General features: G+C 42.7%; 1 protein-coding gene across 2 annotated transcripts in view; it reads left to right on the forward strand.

Annotated features, from left to right (window-relative positions):
• Nucleotides 1-26,846, forward strand: part of ANKH (ANKH inorganic pyrophosphate transport regulator) — a 102,707-nt gene that overhangs the window by 17,017 nt on the left and 58,844 nt on the right. The gene's annotated exons all lie outside the window — the stretch shown is intronic.

The following is a 26,846-nucleotide window of genomic DNA, read 5'->3' on the forward strand; positions in this document are numbered from 1 at the left end:
TCTCATTGCTTAAGTTTTCTCCCAGTGTTCCAAATAGCAGGCTGGCATTGTGATTTGAAAATCCTTTCAAACTTTGCTGCTGTAGCGTATTCTTAGTAAAAGACAAGAGTGCCAGAAGTACGCCAGAGAGGGAAGCATCCAGACTGCGCTGAGAGCACCGGGCGAGAAATGCTTAACTCCCGTTGTCCCGTTGGAAGTCTCAGACTGTATATTTTCATCCATTTGAATTAGGCTGCTTTGGTCCTTCTGAAAGCAAAGCAATCATTATTACAGTAATGAGACGTTGAATGAAAAAACCTATCGCAAGTTTTGTAAGAGGCAGTACCTTCAGAAATGTGGCATTTTAGAAGTGCGGCATTAAATTTGTTGGCCTCTGCATAAATGCAGCAACTAAGAAGCCGTATTGGTGTTGCTCTACTTAGTTAAAAATGTGACTTTAAAATGTTTCCGTGGTGTGACTAGAACAATGCGTCCTGTAAGGAGAGCAAATGCTGAAAGATGAGAGGCTTACTTCTGTGTCTGCGAGATTAAGCATTTTCATCTGGCTGAGTTGAGGTTGAGGGAAAAGGGAATTTTATTTGACCTGGGGGCTTCTGTATTCCTTTTATTTACACCACAAACGTGTGAGTGTCTGAGCACTGATTGAGCACAGTCTGATGACTCCACTGACAGCAGATGGAAGCAAATGGCCGGACCGTGCGGTGTGCCGGACCTGCTTTGACCTGCGGCCATCACCTGGCCCTGCTCCTTGTTCAGACGGACGGTGAGAGGGGGAGGCAAAAGGTTTGTCTCACTCTGCCCCTGCCGTACATACAGAGAGGTGAATCCTCCGACCTTTATAAAGGCTGTTGACCATTATATTTTTTTTAATAAGGGCAGAGTTCATTCTTCCACAAATAAAGTGGCAGATCTGTTTACTTAACATCCTGGGCTCGGAAAGGTTGAAATCTTTCTGCAGCGTAGTTATTCCCTTTTCGTCTCTAACAGTCACTCTTCATTGCTAGACTAATGCATAGGAAAATAGGTGCAGATTTGGCATTTCCCTGAATATGTTTGCTCCTTGAATAGTCATTATGCTCCCCGTAGCTGTAGGTAGGTAGCAGTGTCCTTAGAAAGTGGAAAACTGATTTGTTTTCTTCCCCAGTCTTCTTAAAAGACTGATCTTTTTCATTCACTGTTGGTACTGAATTAGAAAGTTGCTGTATCATTGTTAACTAAGCAGAATAAAGACAGTCTGAAAATAGAAACTGCTGCAGCCTGTGCAGGGAGATGTCAGCCGTTGCTCAATGTCATTATGAAACTGTGAAGTTATCAGAGATAATCCTCACTGGCCACGTGAATATTGGGCACAATGGTGGGTTTCCAAACTGAAAACAGGGGGACAGAAGTCTGGGAAAAAGAAAGAAGAGGAATATCCATGACATAAAAGCGGCTCTAGTTCTTTTTGGCTCACTGGAACTTTTTGGCTGTCTGTGATATCTGATAGCCACAGAAGAGATACCTGAAGATCCATGACCAGTAAGTGCACTTCTAATCCAAGATGGTCTGTAGAGTTTCCATATGCTCAGTGGGAACTTTCTACACGTTAACATTGAAGCCACACAAAAACATGACCCTTGAAAGTGAACAGGAGGAGGAGATTTAGGAAAGGATAACTTATCTTGTTAATGACACCAAAGAATAAGACACTCAGGAGAAACCCAATAGCATCAGTGGTAAAGGTCCTGTTACCACTGTCAGGGATGAAAAGGAAAGCCTTTAAGAAAAAGAGGCAATAAATTTGCTTTCCAGCTCCTTTATCACCCATTACATAAAAAGCCTGAGGGAACGAGATCTTACAATTGGAAAGAGTCTTAATGGCCCAAAACTCAGCGCAGACCCTGGAACAAAAGCTATCGTCATCACATTTCTTTGCTTTCTGGACAAAGAACTTACTATGTAAAAAGCAGAATAAAGCTCAAGAGCCTGGGATATGCCAATAAGCAAATCTCCCTTTACTGAGACAATAAAATAAAAGATCAGGAGAGAGGAACAAATGCAAAGCTTTGAACAGCAGTCTGTTAACCCGTCAGACCAATGTGGATTTAAGATAAAGGTCCCCCAGTTTTTCACCTACAGGGAATGACACTGCTGGTGCCCTTGCAGTTTTTCTTGTAACCGTGTCCTGGTTTCAGCTGCGATAGAGTTAATTTTCTTCCTAGTAGCTGGTATAGTGTTATGTTTTGGATTTAGGATGAGAAGAATGTTGATAACACACTGATGTTTTCAGTTGTTGCTAAGCAGTGTTTATACCAAGTCAAGGGTTTTTCAGCTTCTCATGCCCAGCCAGCAAGAAGGCTGGAGGGGCACAAGAATTCAGGGGGGGGACACAGCCAGGACAGCTGACCCAAACTGGCCAAAGGGGTATTCCAGACCATGGGATGTCATGCCCAGTATATAAACTGGGGGAGTTGGCTGGGGTGGGGATTGTTGCTCGGGAGCTAACTGGGCATCGGTCAGCTAGTGGTGGTGAGCAGTTGCACTGTGCATCACTTGTTTTGGATATTCCAATCCTTCTATTATTATTACTGTCATGTTATTACTGTTATTATTACCATTATTAGTTTATTCCGTTCTGTCCTATTAAACTGTACTTATCTCAACCCATGAGTTTTACTTTTTTTCCCCCGATTCTCTCCCCCATCCCACTGGGTGGTGGGGGAGTGAGAAAGCGGCTGTGTGGTGCTTAGTTGCTGCCTGGGGTTAAACCATGACAAACATCAAAGCCGGTGACTCTAATGATTCCACAGCTTCTGTCAGAAGTTAGTGCTGTTGTAAAAGTGAGGGGTATCTGCTTATTCATATAACATGATTCAGCTTCTTTTGCTTCTAATAATGTAGAGTTGAAATCACTGCTGAGTGCTTTTTGCATATTAGTGGTGTTTCAGAAGAGGAGAGGAAAGAATAGAGAAGTTAGTAGTTGAAACACTTGTTATTGTATTACTGCCTCGAAAATACCTTTGATAATAACTGTATCACCAGGACTTGTTTGCCATAGACTGAGAAGTCGGCAATGAAGGAAAAGGTGGCTGGCACTCATCACTGGCAGAAATAGACAGCAGCAGTGTGTGAAAAAGCATCTTTACTTGTAAACTATTACCAGAAAATCCTAATGAGGCTGCAGGATGTCAGTTGTAGAAAGCAGTAGCCAAATCTCACAGATTTTAATGAAACTAACAAAATGAGGCAAAGGACATTCTTTTCTTTTACTACTCCAATAGCCTGGTCTTTATTTGTAACTGAAGGGTACTTCAGTGAAGAAATCATTAGTATTGTTATAGTAAGGTGCAGAGCTCCCAGAAGAGATTAGGAAACCACTGCATCTGCCTTCCCTGGGTACCGAAGGAGCGTTGTCTGCGATGCCTCCTTTGGAAGTCATTTTTGCCCACTGATGGAGCCGGACAGTGGCTGCTGGGAAGAACAAGCTCAGACCTGAACAAGCAAAAAGCTGATTCTCACTACACAGAAGTGTGAGGTCTTTTCTGAGAATAAAGTTCAGATAAAGCTGATCCCTCTTAACATTAATTCCATGAAAATGAAATTTAAGGCAGCGATTAAGGCAAGCGTGTAGTTTCTATTTGAAACTCTACATTGAGAACTACTGTATGTGAATAGCTCTGTTTTCCATAATTTTCTATACAGATAAGTGTTTGTATTACTTACAGAAGAGCAACAAAACATAGAGCTGACTATACCCATTCTTCACACAGTTAAACAAAGGAGGAAGGCTAGTTAGGGCCCTGAAACAGAGTGCTCTGAAGCTACAGCCAATACATTTCACTCCTCTTCTTTTCTGAAGATGGATAAAGAACCAATGTTTCAATATTGTATTGTCTCAATTATATTTGTAAAACTAATAGCAGGAACAGAAAACAGCATTAGTCTAGCCAAATTCACTAACAGGTAGTGCACGAACCTCAGACAGCTCAAAATTGGTAAGCTTATACAACAGCTGTGGAGAGCAAGCAGCGTTATTTGCAGTATTATGTTTCAGAAAGAAAGATCAGAGAAAAACATTGCAGAGGATGAGATGATATAACCCTGCACAAATGTACAGTCATACTCAAAAAAAAAAAAAAAAGAAAAAATGCCCTGCAGTACAATTCAAGTGATTTACTTGATGCATCTACATTTAGGGAGTCTGCGTTTCAGCCTTTTACTATAGAATTTCAGTATCTCATAAGTAGTGAACATGCAGACTTACATATACTAGGGCAAAGCTTAACATAAAAATTAAGTGTGCTTATGCAGTGAAAGGGATTTTTTCATTATCACATCTTGGCTGACTTACTGTGTCTGTGTCCAGAGAATTCAGACTTTGAAGACAGGACAGTTTCTGTGTTTAAATAAGCATTGCTGTAGTCCAGTTACAGTATTCAGTATTTTAACACCATGTTTTTCATTCTAGATCACCCAGACTGTAGTTTCTTAGTATCTGAACACCTGGCACCTTCTGTTCAAAAAGAACCACAGAAAGTACCAGCTGTTTTCTTCTAATGTTGTTTCTAGTTCGTGTGACACTGCAACTGTAATCCCTTATTTGCTGTTACAGCAGTAGTCAAAAAAGGTTGTTACCTCCAGAAACCCGAAGAGCTGCCTTTTCAATGGAGCTCCTTGCTTCTAAAGTTTGCGCTTTGCCTGCTAGCAAACTTCTAACTCCAATTCCTATGCAGATGCTCTTGATCACATGTATCCGAGCCATACTTCTTCTGGAAATACATGTAATGAGTTCTCTAAATATCGAGCTGACCTGATACTGTACTGAACGGGCACTACGCACTGCTTCCTTTACTGGGCTATCACCGATCTCAGCGATGCTGCTGCAACCTCAGCTTAGGTGCCAGCACTGGGGTAATTCATAGCCCTGCAGTCCATATCCTTTAAGAGGAAAAATGAATAAAGTACATGCCACAGAGAACCTCACAATCCTAAGGAAATTCCCTCTCTTCCCAGCCATCACTGGGAACGACTGAGGGATGTTTACACTGCTGATGCTCTTGCTCTCACCTGGCTCCCAAAGCTGTCTCTGGCAACTTCAGCGTAAGTGTCCAGCTGCCCAAGCCAGAGCCTAGATCACCTGTGAACTGGGGAGCAGTGACAGACAAGAGGACTTAGTGACAGCACAGTCCCCTGCAGCTCCTTCCTTGTAGAAAAAAGCTCCTTAGTGTTAAAACTGATTTTTGCTTAAATAAGTGGTTTACTTGTTAGGTCATCAGCTGAGGCAGTAAAAGTTAGGGACAGGAGTGCTGTAAACAAATAAAATGATAATTATAATTCACTGCTGGACATTTGTCACAATGAAGAACTCTGCTTTCAGATTTTTCTTTGCTGTTAGTGACTGTCACCATTTCACCTGTCCTACCCAATACATGGAGTTGTGTGATGCAAGTCACTTGCTACTTTCCTCAATTTCTTCCTCCCTGTTCAATGCATACTTACCTGATGTAAAAATAAATGCAAATTAGTTTGTAAATGCTATCCTTGGGCTGCAGGCAGCTAGGTAGAAGCAAATTCAGCCAATCGTCGTGTATGTGTGATAAAATGAAATCTGTGCATTGATTTTTTCCTGCTTTGAACTCTAGGCCATTTTGTATTTCTGGCTGCTGCTAGCAGAGCGAGGCTGTACCTGACAACAGGAGTGGACTTTAAAAGGCAGAATATAAATAGGGTATTTGGAATGTGCCCAAGGAGATGAGTCTCCCTTCCTCCTTTCGCCCCTCAATGGTCACTTTATGGTTTGTGACAGCCAGCCTCCCGCTCCTCACTGAGACAGCGAGACCTGCTCGTTGCCGAAATTCAAGTCGGTCTTTCTGAATGGAGGAAAACAAAGCGAATTGAGAAAATGTGCCGCCTTGAAAACAGATCTCCTGCTGTGGGTGTGACAGTTCAGTAGCAGGCACTTGGTCCTGAGCGTCCCGGGGTGGGCAGAGGTCCTGGAGCCTCCCGCGGGGTCTGCGAGCTGTGGGCCCGATCCTGCGGAGAGCGCGAGGATCCACGCCAAACCTGGTACCGTGAGGTCGCTCCGGAGCCGTCACCCAGCGTCTGGGGATGCCGCTGAGGGGCTCGTTCAGGCAAGAGAGAAAATTCCTAAAGCGATACGTGAAGTGGAAATGCCTCCCTTCTCCCTTTCCCCACCGCACGTGCCAGTGCTGTTGCCGGTGCTTTCCTCACGGCGAGCACGAGCGCTGCGGACTGGAGAAAGGTTTTCTCGCTGGTGGCTGTTTGGGGACAGTGCAGCTTGCGAGCGGCCTTTCGGAGGTTGTGAGCTCTGTGTAAGCACCTTTATCGTGCAGCAGGCTCCATTTTGTTTGTAAGGCCGGTCTCTCCTTCTGCGATCTTAATTACCTACACGGTCCGCATTTGGCTGTGGTTGCGAGCAGCGATGTCGCAAGGGTGTCCGTAGAAGGTCGCTAAACCTTGATGACCCTCGGTTATCAGGAAGAACTTATCTTGCCAGCCATTTGCAAGAGAAGAGATGCAGAAGGCAAAGCTATGTCAGTGAAGGTCCCTGAATACTTTAAAGGCCCCCAAATTCCCTAGCAAACAGTGTTCAAAAGGAAAAATTTCTAAAGCTGGGAAATGCAAACAGCAATTTCTGTTTTGTCTAATTCTGTTTATTTCTTGTGCAACCGTAACAGAAACTTCTGCAAAATCTCTGCGCTATATCTCAGCCATATCTGCTCCTGCGCTTACAAACTATCGACTGGCAAAGGCATAGACAATGGGAAGTCTAGTGCTTCAACAAACGAGGGCATGGTTGTGCATGTGGGGGTATGTAAAGGCAGGCATGTGGGATTGGATGGGAATAGGAATAGCTCTGGCTGGACTCTTGGACCGTGAAGTTCTACTTTCTTATATGTTAACAGACTGAACTTGTGTGAAAGAAGTATGTCTCGGGGCTACTGGGGAGAGGGAAGAAGGTTCACCCCTAGAGCTACCCCAGGCCAAGGGAAAATAAAGATGTACAGGTCCACATCCAAACTCAGTTTTCTGGCAAGCATAAAACTCTGGAAACTTTTTAAATCTGTATCACCATCTAATAAAAAATTTTGATGCGCTAATGTTAACTGGACACAGAGGTGCTCTGGGGTAGCAGCAAGCAGATCCAAATTTGAAAGCCTGTTTGTTCGTTTGTTCTCTTTTCCACATGCTGGTGTTAGCAGTGATGGCTGATACTTCAGAGTCAGCTTTGAGGTTACATTTGTTAATATGTAAACCTAAATGTTCAAATAACAAGTCATTCCCAACAGTTAACAAACCAATTATTAGCATGGCATGACTTACGCTGTGTTAATATCACTTAAGGATGATCTCCTCTACTCCCTCTTGTGAAATTTTGTTTCAGGAGATAGAAACGTTATCTCCAGTATTTCTTCCATTTTATCTTTATTCCTATTCCATCTTGGCTTAAGCTGATATTCATAAGACCCTGGTTTGCCTTTGTCTCTTCGGACAACCTGCAGCTGAATTAGTGTCTGTCAGGCAAGGTTATGCAATTTTACATATTGTCTTAGGGCTCTGAAAACTTGGTCATTCAGCATAAACCTAAGAGTTTCAGCTCCAAGAATCTGGTATCTTTCTCATTTGTGAGGTGTTTTGATTCCTGCCTCAAAGCCACCAGCAGATTTGATACCATTGGGCATCTCCATTCAAGTGAGGAAAAACACTTGCAATCGTAGAAATATAACAATATTCAGCTAGAACCTCCTAATATTACCAAGACAGTCTAATCCGATAAATTATGCGACATTTCTCCCTTTAAGTCCCAAGTATTGAGTCCATCCTGCCCCATGTCTCCTTCTCGAGTGTTTTTTGCTGCCTTTCTCGTGGACAGTTTCCTGCGGCCTCACCTATTTCTTGACAATTCCGTCTCTCCCTTCAGAAGAACTCGTGTATTTTCCTTTTACAAGCAGGAGAAAGCTCTCTCTTCCATGCTACCCCTTTACTTCCTACTTCATAGTAGCTAAATGTGTAGACCTTGTGGTCATATGCCACGTCCCCATCTAAAGATCTGAGGAAGACGGGAAAAGTGGTAAAGAAAGAATATGGTCCCTGGCTCACTTGAGTTCTGGGGTGAGCCAGACATCATTATTCTTTTTAGAGGACACCAAGTTCTCATTATTGATACTTTAAGGGAGATGTAGGTAGAAATGGTTATGTGACTGGCACGCTTGGAAGTAAGCACTGGGGTAAAGGTGGCTTCCCAGTCCTACCAAACATTTTGTGATTTGAACGAACAGTGGATTAGGCAAATATGTTGAGTTGCATAACAGAACAAGGGAAAGACAAAGACCTTTTGCTTGTATGATTGCCAAACTGATTGTGAGTGACAGCACAAGCTGAGTTAAACATACAGACTTCATCATTTGTAAGCATGGATGTTTTACAGTTAACTTTTTCACTTCCATAGTAGTTTGGAAAGGCGTGGGAGTAGCTTCACTCGGTGTTACTGCTTTGCGTATGGAGGAGAGGAGGAAAGCGAGGTTCATAATTTCATGATGCAGGAATAAGCATTCTTTGCAGTCTTCACATTTATTTTTGTTGTCATTTAAAAAACACCTATGGACCCAAGTTTCTCTCTTTTACCCCAGCTAATAACCAACCCACTGTTGATTTCAGCAGCAGCCATGAAGTGAAAATGATACCATAAAAACTTCTAGAAGGAGAATCAAGTCCATTAAGCCCACAACCTTCTCCACACAATGCAATAACCGTAAAATTCACAAGTTATTTAGATTTGCCATGTACTAATTTAAAAATTGAAAGCCAAAATGCACCATGTGCTTGAGTAGTGTCTTACAAGTAGTCTGCAAGTAATACTATTGTGGCCAGCGTCGGTCTGGTCCTAGCACATGATGCATATGAGCAGATGCTTGTAGCACTCCAGTGACTTCAGAGCAGCTTTGTGCATGCCTCGAGAGATTATTTCATGGTCAGGCTTGAAGGCACTCGGTACCAATCAAGTGTGGTTGAATGTGGCTCAGAGGTAGAATAGCAAAAGGCACCGAGTGTGGTTTACGGATCCAGTCTCAGGCAAGTGCGTTCTTGTGTCACAACCCGGGATGCCAAAATGTGTATTTTCTCCAACGTTGTCCGGAGTGAGTTTTACTGAAGTCATCTTTCCTTTTTCCATGCAGCCTTTCCCACGGTACTCGCTACTCATCTGTGCTTCTGTTCACCCACCTTCAGCACCTTCACCTACCTCTCTCCTGTTTTTCTGATGGCCCTTGGGTATCAGCTGCTTGACAAGCTGTTGGTCTGCCAGTGCTCTGAACTGCTCATTTGCAAGAGCTGACTCGTCTAATGTCTTCAGTTCATGAATAATCTCTTGAATTCACTATTGACATCCATTTCATTTCAGTGAAATTAATTTCATCATTGACAGTGACTAACTGGCAAAGCTCAAGGCTTTCGCTTTTCTCCCACCTTTTTCTTTCCTTTATTCTGTGTCGCAGTTCACCGGTCTTTACTGCATACCCTGTCCCATGTTAGTCTCCTTCCCAACTTTTGGTTATTAATTTTCTGTTTTATCATAACCATCTGTTATCTCAGACTCCTCTTTTAACCTTTTCCTTTGTAATCATACCTGTTTTCTCAGGCTTGCTTATTGGTACTGCCTGATGACTGTGCATCTGACCTCTCAGCCTGCTATGCAAGAAACCCAGCATCTGCTCATTCAAATCTGTGCCAATGCTGTATTTATTACCCCCTCCAAACCACAAATTCTTTCCTCGAAACAAGTATCGTCAAAGGAGAAGTGAGCCTGAGTGGGACAGTCAGTAGGAAAAACCCATCCAAATGAACATATGTTATTTTTCAGCGTGTCCCATATATCATTCAGATATTTTTTGGCATATGCAAAAAACTGCCCAGGACACATGGCTCTGCTACCTTGTCTTCTGTCCAGCTGACTGCCTCTCTAGCCCCGCTGGCTCTTCTCCTTCCCCTAGCGACAGTGTTTGTGTTGACATTGCAATGGCAATGCAATCCTGGTAACAGGATCCCGTATTTACACGTACAGCAGTACGTGGCTCTTACCCTGGCCCTGCTCTAGGAGTAGGGTCTCTTGCTCCATACGCTGAACCTTTGCAATTATTTATGGGATTGATAGAGAGAGTCAAAACCGTGTTGGAAACAGGGTAAGCCACTGTTGACTTGAATTTTGGTAATACTATTCCTAACTTTCTTTTTGTCAGTAAAAATAACATTCACTCTACTAGTCTGGGTAGAATTCATGGAGATAATCAGCAATTACAAGCAGATCACGATTACTAATTCACTGCAGCATTCCTGGAACATACTGTTTCCATTCCTGGATTGTTACATTGGCATTTAAATTATTAAAGCTGCATAATAACAAGTCATAAATTCCCCCTGGAGGACCTGAAACATTCTGACATATCTATTAATGAAAATGCTTCAAAAAGATTTAAAAAAAAAAGTTTTAATGAAGTACTGTAGGAGCATGCAACCATGCTAATAGGTTAACTGCATGTCCACTCAATTTAGGAAGAGATGAGCAAATTTAAGGTAAAGAGAGCTGGTTGGGATGCCTTGGAGAACATTTTTCATTTCTTCATTCAGATATGTATGTATTCATGTAGGCTTCTCAAGCCAAATTCAGTCCTCTTGAGTTACCATTTTTAAGGAGTGCGTTAGGGTTGATTTAGTACAAATTCTTTACAGCATAGCTCTGCAATTTGTTTTTCCAGCCTTGCTCTTTAACCCCCATACACATGACTCAGTTTGGACCAAAACCGATTCCGGCGTCCACGTTATGGTGTTTCAGACCGCTTCCTTCCCTCCTCCGCCTAGGCTGGGTTGTTGTGCTTGGCTGCCTCATAGAATCAGAGAATCATTTAGGTTGGAAAAGACCTTTAAGATCATCGAGTCCAACCTCTCGCAGGGGCCGGGAGGTGGGGGGGGGCTGGCGTCTCCCCCCAGTTCCATGCCAGGGGTGGGGAGTCAGCGCCGTGCGTGCTTCTTCGTATTTTTTCCCCCTGTATTTAGGTTTATGGCAGTCACTTTTTTCTGCAAATGCAGAAGCTGCTCCAGAAGGAAACAAACAAGTTCAGTCAGTGATAGAGGACCTGGTCCAGTATCAGCTGAAGCCAAAGAATGTTCCCTTGTCCTGAACTTTCTCGACTCCTTATCCATGCAGTATTTTTAGCTGGCGAGCCTTCTGCTCTTCCCATGGGAAATCACTTTTTAAGATTTACTCCGGGAGCTGAAGGGGGAGATGGGCAAAAGTAATAGCGGATGGTGGGATGGTTCCTGCTGCTGAACGACGAAACGCACCTGAGGTGAGAAGCCAGCTTTTTAGGAGAGACCAAAATGAGCCTGGTGCTCCTGCCTGCTGAAGGAGAACACCACACCACGCTTGGGTTCAATAGCACGGCACTAAGGAGAGGGTTGGGAAGGTAATAAATATCCCGACCCGGCATCAGCTGAGGGATTTAGGCTGCCTGCTGCTGCTGCTGCTGCTGTGAGCCCGGAGCAGCTGGGTGCCTCATTCTCTGGAGGGTTTTGGGAAAAAACCCTCTCTCTCCTAATTGCACTGAGGAAAAACACCAACTGGAGTGTCAGCTCGAGTATACATTAAAAAAACAGATCAATTAGTGCAATTTGTTCGATGTCAATTTATTAGTTTCTATATGCATATCGTAGAAATTATTTGGTTGGCCACCTCAGAAAGTATCTGAAGGTTTACAAATGTAAGAGCATGACTTAATGTCATTTTTACCAAAAAAATTAACCCCGCAAATGCTGAATGATCTGGGCTTTGTCATTTTTCTTGTCACCATTGGTTTTAAGCAGATCAGCGTTCCATATATAGGTTTTCTTCTTTTACATACCTTCACAGAAGACAGATTACTTCCCATAAACTTAGGTGTATATTTTGTGCATAGGGCTCTTATCTCAAAGCACACCTTAAATATCAGTATATATCCTCTGAGGTAGGTTAGTTGTGTTTCAAACGGTATGAATAAGGAGTAAATTTATGTTATTACCACCAGAGCAGCTAGTGTCCCTCTAGTTGTCCATCAATGTCCACTCAGCTGTCCATCTATTCTTGCAACTCCTTCTGACAGTTGCTAACATTTGTTAGAAGCTGGTGCTGAGGGACGTTCAAAGAATAACTTGTGCACTGGGGAGGTTTTGTCTGTCTTCGGCAGTGACACTGCAGTGGACGTGGGGGCTCAACATGTCCCCATATTGACTATTTGTCTAAGATCTCTCGTACTGCTTAGCATCAGTTTCCTTTTATTCTTTAAAATATATTTTAAAAGATTTTTAGTATTCAGATTTGATGAAGTTTCATTAAACTTGTATTATGCAGAGGCTTGCACAGACCTTTTTTTTGTAGACTGTCCTCAGTTGTCTTTCTTCATGAAGGTGCCTTATTCCTCCTGCCAGGGTGCAAAGCCTTCTATCATTCTCTGAAAATCACAGATATCCAAATCCACCCAGTGAAGGTCAGCATGGGGTGTTCTTTATTTCTATACTACTATTGCATTTTCCACTATTTGGTTTTTACGTACTTAAATTCTCAATGCACATTGCAAAGACACTGTTATAATGAAGGTCATAGAAGTCCATGGCTGGACTAGAAACAGGACCCTCTTTCTTCACTTCAGACAATGTCCTTAAAAACTCCGGGCTGTGTTTTCTCTCTGTTAAACAGCTCATCCTTCAGCAAGATACTGTCACTTGCTGATCCTTCTTTTTAATAGTCTTTGCTTCTTCCCTCTGCTGACTGAATGTGCAATCCCTACAAATAGGCATGTCTCTGTCTATTACACCCATATTATCTGTGGGCCTCTGTTTGAGACTTGTGTTTTTCTCAGCAGTGAAAGAGCTACAAAATCCTTTACCTGTTAAAATAGTATTTAAATGAAATTTAAGAGGAGCAGATGTCACTTTCCGGTGGAGAACGATCCTTAGATACAGAGCTCTTCTTTTGCACATGGGACCTAATTCTGTTTATGTGATGGTTACCCTTGTGATATTCGGGATTTGGATCAGTTACCTGGGGACACATTGTGCTAAAGCTTTTTGTTGTGACAGCCGCCACTAGCATCTTACTCTCTGCCTTTCACATAACATTATGCTTCTAAGCCGTTGTGGTGTATGCAGAAGTGATGTAGGATGCTTGGCTGAAAGGTGCAGCTCTTTCCTCTAGGACAGCTGTGTCAAGGCTGTTGTCATTTATTTTCTCTCCTCCTTTGTCATGTACCCAGTAACGAGGCTTAGTTAGCTGGCAGCCATGATCTGACCGCAGAGAAATGCCGGACCAAGAAAAATTGATTCTTACCTCCGCTGTTGTCAAAGGATGTTCCTGTTAAGCTAGGTGTAATGTAATAAATTACAGCTATTTCTAGGTGGAGCTAGCTTTAGCTATAAACTCCACAGTGTGAGCAGCTTGCATGGAAGGTGCTGTTGTTCTTTTCCATTATAATTTGTATTTCAGCTGCTGGTGCAGGTGGATCAATTTTGGCTCCTGATTTTCTTTTTCTTTTTTTTGCTGTGTCACTGCACTGCTCTCTGTTTTTCAGACATTGTGCCAAACTCATAATTAATCCAGTGTCAGGGGGGAGCAGTAAGAATTACCAACAAGGGAGACTAAAGCAAGGTACAGCTTGTGAATACTGGCAGCAAAGGAAGGAAATTCACTTTTCTCCCACTTCAATCTAGCAAGTCTCCTGGGTGAATTATTCATGCCGTTCCCCCCCAGCTATATTAGAAAAAGGTGTAGTGACAGCACAGCCTTGCCTGACAGTCGCTTTCTTCCCATAGCCTTTCACACACGGTCCAAGGGATGGCTTCTCAGGAATGACCCTTTTTTTATACTGTGGCCTCCTTTCATGCAGCTCAGTCCCTGCGACTGCAACACGAATCCGACAGAATAACCACCGTAATAAACGTAGCTCCGTTTCTACTGTTAGTGGTGTGTACAGTATTCCCTCCTTTTGCCTTTTTTTTTCCCCCATCAGAAGGAAAGCAAAGGATAAAGACCAGCTGGGAAGACTCTCATCATTTCATGTCATTTTTCTAATTAGCCCTTAGGATTCTTCCAGGAGTCTCCACAGGGCTGAGCCTAATCAAAGGCTGGAGATGCCGTAGGGAAGCGGTGTGTCCATTCAGAGAGCGTGCTTTCCTCCTGACACCGCTGGTGCTTCCTTTCAAGTCCTTTTAAGTCCCTTTCAAGTATTATTGCTCTTTTAACCTCCTTGTTTTCCTGCTACTGTCAAGCAGCAAAGGAATAGGAAGTCTCAGCAGTTTCTTCAGAAATTGCAATACCAAGGGGGAAAGACTGAGAAGTAAGAGGACTTGGAAAGAATATCCTCTTCACCCCAAAGATGAAACATCTGCCCATTCTGCTTTAGAAGAAAACTCCAAAATAACAAGCCAAGTCACCAGCAGGTTCCATATATTTAGATTCAAGCTGTATCTTTTGAAGCATATGTGTTCAGTGTAACGCCAGTCGTATGTTAGAGTTGGGTCATTTTGTATGACTTTAACTAGATATTTTTGAACAGTCAGTCACTGTCAAGAAACAGAAATAAAGGGAGAACAGTCTCTTATTTTGAACAAAATACTGTAAGATTAGAGCTCAGGAATGTCCCATAGAATTAAAGACAAGAATGCTATGTGGACATTAATTGTAATATTATTAACTTCATAGGTATTTGTATGTAATAAGCCAGTATTTGTCAGCATAGTGAACATTTCTTAATGGAAATCAGCACAGATGGTCTTACAGAACAACCAGAAAGGAGCAGCCACCATGAGTTACTTTTTGAGAAGTCATTTATATGAATAAGCTTATGTATGTCCTTCTGGGCCCACTACTGTATTTAGTGTGACTTCTTAATTGTGATATGAAGAAGACAGATTTAATGGCAACATTTTTTACATTTTATTTAAGAAAAAAATTACTGAAATGGAGCTTTATCCTCCTACAAAACCAATCTGGGTCATTTCTCAGCATGCACTGAAAGCGAAATATGATGGAGCTGTCAGTCAAGGAGCACAACCTCTTTAAAAGCAGACACCACTCACCAAGCTTCAGCGAGGAAGAGTGATGCTTCTAGGCGTATAAGCATGAAGGTACCCAGTTTGGTGAAGAACCACCCAGAGATGGTTCTCAGGCCAGTTCAGTCATGAATTCAGAAAGAAATTTGTCCTTTCTTTAAAAATAAAGTAAAAACTTTGGTTTTTCAAACTAAAAAAAAGCTAGGCTAAAAATCACTTCGGTTCCTTTTGGTAGTAGAGGCTAGGTGTCCATTCCCCGATCTACAAGTAATTCCTCTTCTCTACAAGTCATTTTCCTACTTTGGTTTCCATCCCGCTTGCTTTATTTGTACTTTGTGACTTGGCAGGGGCAAGGTCTAGGAGCAGAAGACTTTTTAATAGCAGTTTTCTCTGACATCCTACTTTTGTACTACTCTATTTTCTGAATTTAAGAGGACTAACGAGAACTTTGAAAGAAAGGAGGCAGCAGCATGTGCTACAGCTCTTTGGAGAAAATCGAGTTGATTTTGCAATAGAAGAGATGTGTGCGCTTAGGTAATCTTCACCTAGAGGCTGTCATCTTTTTATCGTTATGATCCTTATGAAATGACTCGCTGGCATTATTTATTTATGAAATTAATTTTGTTGTTTCACTTTCTCTGAAAGTCTGCAGCCCGTGGGAAGGATGTGACATAAGTTTTTTCCTCTTCCAGAGCTTTCATCTTCCCAGGACAGTCGCAGGCTCTTCTGCAATAGGAGCCAAGTTTCCTTCAGCAACAGTAGCAATTCAGTTCCATATTTTCCTTGCAGTTTGCTGCATCACAAATTTGCATGCTGGTACTTAATTTTCTTCTCCCTGCTTATAACCACACTCCGCTAGCTATTTTTCTTAGTTAAAGATGCGCTGGTGCTCAGTTAGTGCCAGTTCCCTGTTTTGTACTGTTAGCTTGCTGCTGAAAGTGTCAGCTTGCATAAGATGCAGTTTTTATGCCACTGAAAGACAGACTTGGTGTTACTACAGTTACAGTATCAAACGCGAGAATTCCCAAAAGAAATTCTGACTTTATTCTTATACAGCCCTGCTGTGCTTTTTCACAAAGAATATACGCTGTATGCTTTCGTACTTTTTCTAGATAAACATGAATCAGCAAAGCCACATATGCTTTCAATGCGACAGAAAGTTGTTGACAATATTTTTCTTTTTTTTTAATCAAAAAAAAGGCCCAAACCCAAGTTTTGGCAGGCGCAGCGAGAGAGGTTTTTTAAATTACCGTTTTGGGGCATCCTGCCATCTTTCTCGGTGTACACTGCCTTCCTGTTTATGCGCTTCGCTCACCCAGAACTCACGGTGGGAAGGGGGGGGAAGGCTACAACTAATTTCAAGCCAGCCTATGGAGAAAGGTGGGAGAATGAAAGTAGTTTCGTGGTAAATACACACGTCCTGTTTCAAAATAAATAATTTCTCTCAGCCATGCCTTTTCGGCTTGCTGAGCTTCCAGAGAGCGTTAAGGGCTATGACAAGTTGGCATTGCTGCTGCGGTATCGTAGCAACTCCAGCAAATCAAGACGGCACCCTCCAACAATGAATCATTCATTTAGAAACCATATCTCCTCTTTCCCTTACTTGTGAAAGATTTATTCCTTTCAGGGGGAAAATTTATATCCACCATACAGACGTGGGCTGCACAATACCTCGCGGGGCGCGTACAATAGCTTTGGAAGGATTGCTCGGGGCATTGCCTTCTGCCAAGGCAGTAGTTTTAAAGCAGGCTGGAAGAGGCAGCAGTGGGAGCTGTTTGGAGAGCTGCCGCTTCCCAAACCTGCTCCCCTTCAACCTGTGCATTTTACCTGCCTCACTGAAGGGAATTAACACCACGTCATTATACTCTTTGGTTTGTCTTCTTCTGGTAAAGTAGGTGAATCACCTAGTTAGTCAGCAGCAGAAAGTAATGATACCGCCAAGTTAGTTATTAATGATCTGCCTCTAACAAGCATCTAAGCTATAAGCAGGAAAAAAAGAAGTAATTATTTTCTTACTAGGAAATCCCAGCTGAGCACATTGCTAAGAAACACATCAAAAGGGTCAGCTTAAAACACACTAAGTCACATTTTCTAAACACTCCTAGACACCTTTGAAATCAATTAGACAGCTGAGAACCTCCACGAGAAGCCATCTGAATGAGACGCCTGTGAAGAACAAAAGTGCCTTTCCAGACCCATGTCCAGTTGATGGAGTTACTAACAGCATTGGAGCACTACTTTCTTTTTCATTTGATGTGCAGATTGAAAGAGAGGACTTGGCTTAGGACAAGTAAGCCGATTCAGTTAAATACAAATACAGAAGTGAAATGTCTTTGCACAGTAAGAAGGTATAAAGTTACTCTAGCACTCGAGTTCAGCCCTTCAGGGAAGTAACACAGTGAGGTAATTTGATTAAATTAATAAATACAGGGATATGTCATAGTTAGGCTTGTTGACAACAAAGTAAACAATAAAAAAATTGCTTGGGCATTCACTGTAATAAAATTTTATTACATTTGGCATTTCCTACAGTGCTATTTCTTGAATTGTGTGATTTTACCAAAAGTTCAGCTTTTCAAAGTTGACAGCACTCCATATTAAAAAATTGAAAACATGCACTTCGAAGGGTTAAAAAATACAAACTCTAATTTTTTTAAGCTAATCAATAGATATTTATATATCAGATGTAGATTTTTTTTCTTATTGCTTCAGTGCTTCTGAAGCACTAGGGCTGGTATGTTTTGGTTTTTTACTTTGAACTCAGGGATGGCAAGTTTTTAGGTAATGCTGGCTGAAAGACTTTACTGGATCTGAAAGAGAAAGTGAAAGAAGACTTGGCAAAACCATTTCTTCCGTGTATGGCTGAGCTTGTCAATAAAAACCCCCTCATTTCCCCTTTCTCTGCCTCCACCTTTCTTACCAGAGCTGCGCAGGACAGCTAGGAGTGAGGCTGGAGAGGTGGGTCCGTGTGAGCCTTGTGAAGTTCAACAAGGCCAAGTCCAAGGTCCTGCACGTGGGTCAGGGCAAGCCCAGGTATCAGTACCGGCTGGGGGATGAGTGGATTGAGAGCAGCCCTGCAGAGAAGGACTTGGGGGTGTTGGTTGACGAGAAGTTCAACATGACCCGGCGGCAGTGTGGCTCGCAGCCCAGAAAGCCAACCCTGTTGTCCTGGGCTGCGTCCCTCTGCCCCTCTGCTCCGCTCTGGTGAGACCCACCTGCAGTCCTGCGTCCAGCTCTGGGGTCCTCAGCACGGGAGAGACATGGACCTGGTGGAGCAGGTCCAGAGGGGGGACACCAAGATGATCAGGGGGCTGGAGCACCTCTCCCTATGAGGACAGGCTGAGAGAGTTGGGGTTGTTCAGCCTGGAGAAGAGAAGGCTCCGGGGAGACCTTACAGCAGCCTGCCAGTACCTAAAGGGGGCCTGCAGGAAAGCCGGAGAGGGACTTTTTACAAGGGCATGTAGTGATAGGACAAGGGGTAATGGCTTTAAACTGAAAGAGGGTAGATTTAGAGTAGATGTAAGGAAGAAGTTCCTCCCTGTGAGGGTGGTGAGGCACTGGAACAGGTTGCCCAGAGAGGCTGTGGCTGCCCCATCCCTGGCAGTGCTCAAGGCCAGGTTGGATGGGGCTCGGAGCAACCTGGTCTGGTGGAAGGTGTCCCTGCCCATGGCAGGGGGGTTGGAACCAGATGATCTGTAAGGTCCCTTCCAACCCAAGCCATTCTGTGATTCTGTGAATAAAAGGGTAGTTTCATGGGGCACAGAATGTCTGGTAATTGAATTAAAAAGACTTTACATGGAAGGGCTTGATATCTGCTTCATCACAGTGTGCTAAACTTTAAGCATAGCAACTATTTGTGCTTTGTTTTAACCATGAAGTAGTGGAGAAATAAAATGAGCTCTATTGTTCATGGCTGTCTTAAGGAAGCATCAGGTTATCTGTTACACTTCACTGTAGAATAGGATAGTAGACAAGTGACAGATAAGCTTTCTTGAAAAAGCACATGGAAATACCTTTCAAAGCTATAGTGTCCTAGTTTTTTTATCTGAAGGCTTTTTGTTCCTGTTTCAAGGTGAGGGAAATAATATATGCTGAAAAAGTCATGATTTGGGTTGAACCTACAAATACTTTAAATATAGCAGCTGGAAAGGAATTCTGATGTACACAAAACTTTTCAGATACATCTCTGGTTATAGGATCATCACTGTCACAAATCCAAATTTCAGTCAGTGCATTTCAGCCCTTAGTTTATTTTCTCTCTTTTCCATCATCAGAAAAGACTGGGAACAGTATTTTCAGTTATCATGATGTCTTCATTAAAAATAAATATGTGCAGTGGTGCTAAGCAGTGTTCAAATATAGAGGAGCGCTACCTATCCTAACAGGTCTAGTCCTTGAGGAGCAAAGAGATTAGAAGAAAACATTGCAGTATTTGTAAATAAGGCTGTGGTCTGGCTTCCAGTTCCTTAGAGTTACATGGTGTATGTGCATTATTTTCTGTTCACCATCCTGAAAAAAGTTACTAGCTTTCTAGGGAATTGCTTGTATCCTCACTCTTCTTTGGCAAATAAGGGAAAGAGGTTTGAGAGGTTAACCTCTAACAGAAAGGTCTGTAAAGGTATGACTGTTTACTAGGGCAGGAGGCAAACCACCTCATTTTCCATTTCAGATCTGCTCAAATTGTTGAGTTTCAGCCTTAGTTAAACTAACAAAACTTCAGAGCAGTGGTTTAAGCCCCACTGTTTGGTTTGGCTCCCAGATCAGGACTGTGACAGCGTTGTTAGAATCCATAATATAATTCTGTTCGTGATTTTTTACTTAAATGAGGATGGGGTTTTTTATTTTATTTTTTTTTATTAATGTCATCCTTTGTCTCCTGGCTATTAGTGCATTACATTGCCACCTCTGAGCAGAAGACAAGCAACACTGAACTTCTCTAGCCGAAGGGGGAAGCAATTTCTTTCTGTAGAACCCGTGTGACTGCTTAGATCATTACATTGGCTTCACTTAGAAGAAGTGAATACTCTCTTCTCTCTATCAGATATCTTTTAAAGCTATTTAAGCTTTACATGTCTAGGGAGTAGAATGGTAGGTTTTCATTCATCCTCTGCCAAACTGGCTGTATCAAAATTTCAGGTCTGGCATTTGAAGTCATGCCTGCCCTCGTGCCCGTGAAAAACTGAAGACACTTTCATAGACTACATGAAATCTTAGTCTTGATGACCTTTTCGTTGTTATAGGAGATTGTTTTTTTGGACTATGGCCTCTGGCCTTCAAGTGTAGTATCAGATTTTTCCACTCGTGTGCTGTGAGTACTTAGTCATCAGGAAGTACACTGCCAGACAAATCATAGCTCTGCCTTTCCTGTTGTCACTTTTTAGTACCATGTTTTCAACTCTTCATGTGCTGATGAGTTTTTCAGCAATGAATGCAGGAGAATAAAGTTCATGATTCCCCAGTGAGCTGCTCACCGCTCGTTATGTTTCTTCAAAGGACTGAAAAAATGGAGGAGATACACTCAGTTTTTAATTACTCAAAAGATGTCCAAGTTTGCTCCTCCTTCCTCTAGGCATTTACAGGATGTTTATCCTCACTTTAGCAGTCATTCGCTCTCTCAGAGATGCAGATGAACAGCACTCCCAAAGGGGCAAAGTGAATAAACTTTGGTTCATTGAGTGGCCCATGGCAGGAGGAAGAGAAAACTGTAAGAAACCTTTCCATCCAGGGCTATTTGGCAAGAAAGAAAAAGGAAAAAAATACAGGAGTTGCTATCTTCAGGAATTCAAGCCTTCTGCCCTGGAGTATATTAAATTTAGAAAACATATTAACGTACCGCAAAACCCACAGGACAGATCTCAATTGACTCCACCTAGATTTTGGTGGCAAAACATCCTGGCCACATAAACCAATGGAGCATTTTGTGTGGAAAGGTTGGCTTCAGCAGTTATTACTCACAAGTCAAAACAGAAAGATTTATTTCATTTTCCATTTCAGTTCTCCTCCATCTTATAACCTCAGGAGGAGAGCTTCCTTCTTTTCAGTCTGTCTAGATGCAAATACCTATAGCAAGTAGAAGGCAGTGAAGCATCCTCCCTGAAGCTCCTTCTGCTGCGTTCTTCACGCAGAAGCTTGTTGGAAGGGATTTCTGAAGTCAGAGAGGACTCTTGGGATTCACCTCTGAAGCCTCTGCAGCGGCTCCAGAAAACAAATGCAGCCACTTTTATGATCGAGCATTTTGGCTAAGTTTGTTCCAGTATATACATTTTCTAAAAGTAATACTTTAGAGCAGGTAAATGTATTGGAAGGGACTGTGGTTTAAGGTGGGCAGGCTCTGTAGCCCTTGAAGATCACAAAATGTCATGCAAACAAAAGAAAGTCAAGCAAAACTGAATCATGAAAAAAAGGGGGGGGGGGGGTGTTAAGGAAAATAAGTATTTCTTTCCAGTGGACTGAGGTACCAAACTAACCAGGGTCTTCTTAGTTAGTACCCTAAAGAGTGATTCTGAGCAAGCCTCAAACCATTTTGAGGCACAGCAGCTGGCTCCTATACCTAGCTGGTGTAGGAGGTCTCACACCTTTCCCTATCATCTTGTACCCACTTGAAGTCCTTCTGAGATTTAAGCAGGGGAAGAAGGACGCAGATCCTGTCACATTCTTACTAAAATAAACGTCAGAGCCTGCACCCTTCCAAGCCTGAGCACCTTATTGAATGCAGAGTTCTCATGAAATTGCACTTCCAAAAAATACAACAAAAAGTCCTTAATGAAATTTCTCATTATCTTGGCTTGTAGTGCACATGCAGTTATCTCCATTATATCTTTTAATATATATTCATCTGTTCTGCTTGCACATGTAGCCAAGTAAAAACAGCAATGCTGATAAAATATTGGTTTAACTGATGCTAAAGGAGATAACTTGGGGCAAGGCTAATAAAAGCTGAAGCCAGCACGATTAAAGAAAAAAAAGGACGCAATACTTGTAACAGTATTGAATGGTGCTGGCAGGCTGGTGCGACGTGAATGCAGCGTTCAGAGAAGGAGGAGCTGGGTGCTGTGGTGATTGAGAGCACAGGAAAGTCGGGGCAATGTGGTTGTGACCCATCCCTCCCTTACAGGCTTCTTTGGAAGGACTAATAGATTTGCCTTGTTATTGTTGAAGAGAAAGAGGAAAGAGGGAGGCAAAGAGGAAGCTGTAACCATAGTGTGGGGTGACAGGCAGAAAAAAGCAGGACTATCAAAAAATGCCCCCCAACAACCTCCTCCTACGTAAGAGAGCTGCTATACATGCATACCGGGCTCTCAGCAGCACTGAAACATGCTGCCTCGGAGGCTGGCCCAGCTGTTTCGTGTTAGAAAACAGCTGGAGAAGGAGGGGAAAACACCTCTGGGACGGGACCTGGAGCACCTAAGCCAGAGCCCTCTGCTGAAGTTGTCCTTGGGAGCATCCTCCGCCAAAGGAGGCAAGGCCCCCTCAGTTGAAAGCTGTTTTTTGGGGGGGGTCCTGTCCTCATTCTGCACGTTGTACTGAAAGAAGGGGTGAAATGGGATGAGAGATCCAAGCGACCTTAGTGCCTGTGGAAGCAATTAAAAAATAACATGCAGGCACCCCTTTGGTTTTCCAGGTCATATTTCCCTAGCTTCAAGCGCACAAGTTGTATATTGCTGAGAGGGATTATGCCACATAGCTTTTTGCCCTTGTTACCTCTGGAGGAAAAACAGTTTTCTGTTTCAGTGGTTAGAGAGCTGCCTTCTAAACTACAGCCAAAATGTATCCCAAGTCCTGTTTATACCCACTTGTTCTAATGCCAGCACCGTCTTCTGAATTAGATGGCTCTTCTTCCTTGTTTTTTCCATCATGGTTATGTTGAAACAGAACAGCCTCTCAGCCTTCGCTTTCCTATGGAAAACAAGCTCTTCTGGTTTCCTCTCACTTGATCAGGTTTCCCTGTAGCCCTGGATCAGCTTAGTAACCTTCCACTGAACTGGGGATGCTCTGAAAGCCTCCTTGATCCGCTGCAGAGTTATTCCTGCTGTCGTCTTAACAAGGCCTTAAAACGGCAAAAATATTTCTCAGTCTCTACCAGAAATGCCTCACCAGACCCATTCTCCAATTGCATTTGCCTTTTTCCATGGCTGCACCGCGCTGCCGGTCAGCCATTTGGCAACGTGTTAGTACACCCAGTCTAACTGATGAGCTCCTGGCTCGTGGCAGAAATTCTTGTTATTAGTCCCCAGTATTTGGCTTGGCATTTTCTACTTCTTTTCATCCCATTTTTATTACACCAGTCTCAAAGTCATCTGTGCCGGTGGTGCTTACTGGATTTGCATCCTTAGCATATGTAATCTGCATATTCACAGTCTTTGTGATGTGGTGAATGAAAATTAATGAAAATGCTAAAAAATATCAGCTTGATCTTCAGGAGCCCCACCAGTAAATTCCTTTGAGGCCGGTGCGTCTCCTTTCAGCATTGCTGATTGCATTTCTCTTTGAGCCAGCCCCGTAAGCATTTCAGAGGTCCTCTTCTAATCCATGTAATTATTCAGTCTGATGAATCCTCTCCTATGTGATACCATATCAGATGCTGTTACCTAATCAGATTGTACAAACACCAGCATGACAAATTAATTAAAACCCCTGCAATTTCATGCACTGGTTCTTTCAAAGGTTTGCAGAGTAGACTGTCTAGCTGTTGTTGTCTGGACCCTGCATTAAGCTTACTGAGTATAGCGTCAATCCTCAGCTTTGCCTGCGTTCAACATCGCTGTATTTGCTGAAAAAAACAGTGGTGAGATATTATTTTGATTTTGGAATTATGTTTATTATAGTTTGAATCATTTCAAGTAATAATAAGAGTAGGAGAATGTTCTACTTCATTGGCCGTTTTCTGAAGCATTCGTCATTACTTTTTCTCCCATGTAAGCACCACTTGAAGATTTCCTCCCTTTTGTTTTTTTTTGTTTTCACTGCTGCAATGTGCAAGCTTGGTTGTTTACTTGATGTGGGCAAAGTATGTAACGTGGTCAGAATGCACTGGAGTACCAGCGCCAGCAGAACTCCCACAGACCTGTGCAAAGGCGTCCGCAGCAGACTGGGATTTTTTGTGAGCTGAAACCAGCAGTCCTACTTCCCACTGACTTGGTAGCGTTCCACCATGAGATCCACCGTCGCCTCGAAAATAAAATGTGCGTGTACAGCCAAACAGGCTTGTCAAAAGAGCATTTGCAATAGGCGTGCAGCTTTGTTTCCCCCAGTTGACTTCATGGTCTCCTCTGTTGTTGCTGCTGTTGGTAGAGATGCAGAGCAGAGATGCCTGCCGCAGCGGAAAAGGGAAAGATAATGACTCTCTGCCAAAGCCATACCTGGCAAGTATTTTTTGGTCTGAAGTCTTCAAGTCTCTTCCTCTGTAAGCCTAATAAGCCTTTTCTCACAGCATCTTCCAAACCTGCCCTCTCCCTCCGTTCCACCTCTGCCAGCGCAGGCACGACTGCCTGGATGTTTCTATAGGGTTTGCTGCCTCCCTGCTGGCAGCAAATGGCTTTCCTTCCGCAGGCTTCGTGGTGAGCGGGCAAGCTTGGTAAGTGTGCTGAATTCACTTTGCTGAGCATCCCAGAGAACTCGCTGACTTGTTACCACATCAGTAAACCTTAGCGTCCAAGACTGTTTTTAATGTCCTGAAGCATAAGGACCTAGACTGTATGTACGGCTTCAAAACCGAATATCCATTCTTGCACTGACCTGGATTTCCCTTTCCTCTTTTAAAATCTGTGTATTCCAAACTACTTAGTCCTGATGGGAAGTCGTAATCTTCTATACCATGACATAATGCTGGCACTGAAATAACTAACAAATGTATGATATTGTTAACATCGGGTTGTGTAGGAGCAGGAAAAAGAAAAGACTTCTGATTAAAGGCAAATTATTGAAATGCCCTCTAGTACCAATACGATGAAAGTATTTTTGCCTAGGTCCACTGTAGGCTTGCTTTGCAATTTATTAATCTGCTGTAGGCAGACAACTCAACCTGGAATCAGAAAGTTGGAAAGCCCGTTGGCGAGGTCTTCCAGAGTCGCGGTGACTGTGGCTCGCTCCCCAGCCTCTGCGCAGCCCCCTGCCATAGCTGTGGCACCTCGGCTTGCTTCACACAGCGTACAGTTGTACGGTACAAAGCCTTTTTTGAGTTGTGGGTGCTTTAAGCCACTTCAGTTCTTCTTATCTCCAGTGAAGAACGGTAATCCTAACGTGAATCAGTATTTTAAAAATGAAATAAATGGCATTTATACAATTCTTTCATCATAGCACAATGTAAACTGTGAAATACTCCAAATAAACATTGCTCTGAAATGTAAACTTGCCTGGAAAATTACAGCACCTTTGTGAACAGCCCTCAAATATCTGACATAGGAATTTAGGACAGAAAGCAAAGGCTTTTACTTAACTGAAACTTGAAGATTGTTTCTCCTAACAGCTGTAAGAGAAACATTTCCAGATCATACAAAAGAAGACATGTGACTTCTGTCATGATCACAGGTAGCAGGGTTGAGAGTCAACAGCACCCTTTAAAAGATACTACCTTTGAAATATTAAAAGCAATATTAAATTCAACAAAGACAAGCTTAGCATCACCGCTTCATGTGGAACTGTACCTTTTCTTCTTTCCATTGCTGATATAATTTCACCTGCTTAAGTTGGTGAGACTGGACAAGAATAGAGGGGGAGGCCTCAACACTTATTACATCCATCCATGTCTTCTGATAAGATACCTGGGAAGCAAGAGCACTGAAGGAAAGTTACTCCTCACATTAAAAACACTCTTTGAGTTGCACTAAGTTCAGAGGCTACTGGATCAGGTCTTGCCACTTGCATAAAATAGCATTTTAAGTACATCTACTTACCATTCATGAAACATGAGTTTGGAAGAAGAAGCTTATGCTCCAGGTTATTACCATACTACGAGTCGGAGTCCCATCTCAAGAAGTCCTTGTGGCTATTAAAAAATTCTAACCAAAAAATATAATGGCCTTTCTCAAAGGCCGCTAATTTGTTTCCCTTTGAGGCTGAGTGTTTGCATTGCGAGTCTCATTCCACAAGCATGAAGAGCGTGCCAGTTCATCCCACCCCAGCCGTCTGGGGTTTAGCAGAAAACTTTGGGTTTTAGTCTTGTCGACAGTACATCCATTAGAGCTGTAGATCTTTCTCCAGAAGTGTGAGAGCAGAGGGGGAACACAGTTGTGCTAGCCCAAACTGGGGCTCAAGGGTTGATCCCCAAATTGGGGGTCAAATCAGCGCCATGACTGATAGAGGTTCGAACTATTCTTCTTTGTCCTATGTTGTTTGGGTTTCAAGATAAGCATGCAACAGAGCTTCAGAGTAGAATTGCCTTTTAATTTTACAATGCCTATAATTCAAGGATCTTTGGTTATAAATCCCCCCAGTTTCAGGGAGAAAGGGCTTAATCCGCTAGATACCACTGTGACAAGCATCTGCTTCCTCAAAGGCATCTTTATTAAAAGGAATCAAGATAGTCTCCTGGGAGAAAGACATCGCGAAAGCTCTGTAATAATAAAAAAATACCTTATTTTCCTTAAAGCCTTTTGATCAACAGCAGCAGCTTTGTTACTGGCTGCAAAAAAGAATTTGTAGTATTTGAATATGTAATTGAGTGGGCCTGTCTTTTGTTCAGAGTGAAATAAGTCATATAGCTAAAAAAAGAATTAAATTCTTCACCCGTGTTTTAACTGTACTTGTTTAAGAGATTGTTAATTGAGTCACAG

This window comes from Buteo buteo, chromosome 20, assembly GCF_964188355.1.
Source record: "Buteo buteo chromosome 20, bButBut1.hap1.1, whole genome shotgun sequence".
NCBI lineage: Eukaryota > Metazoa > Chordata > Aves > Accipitriformes > Accipitridae > Buteo > Buteo buteo.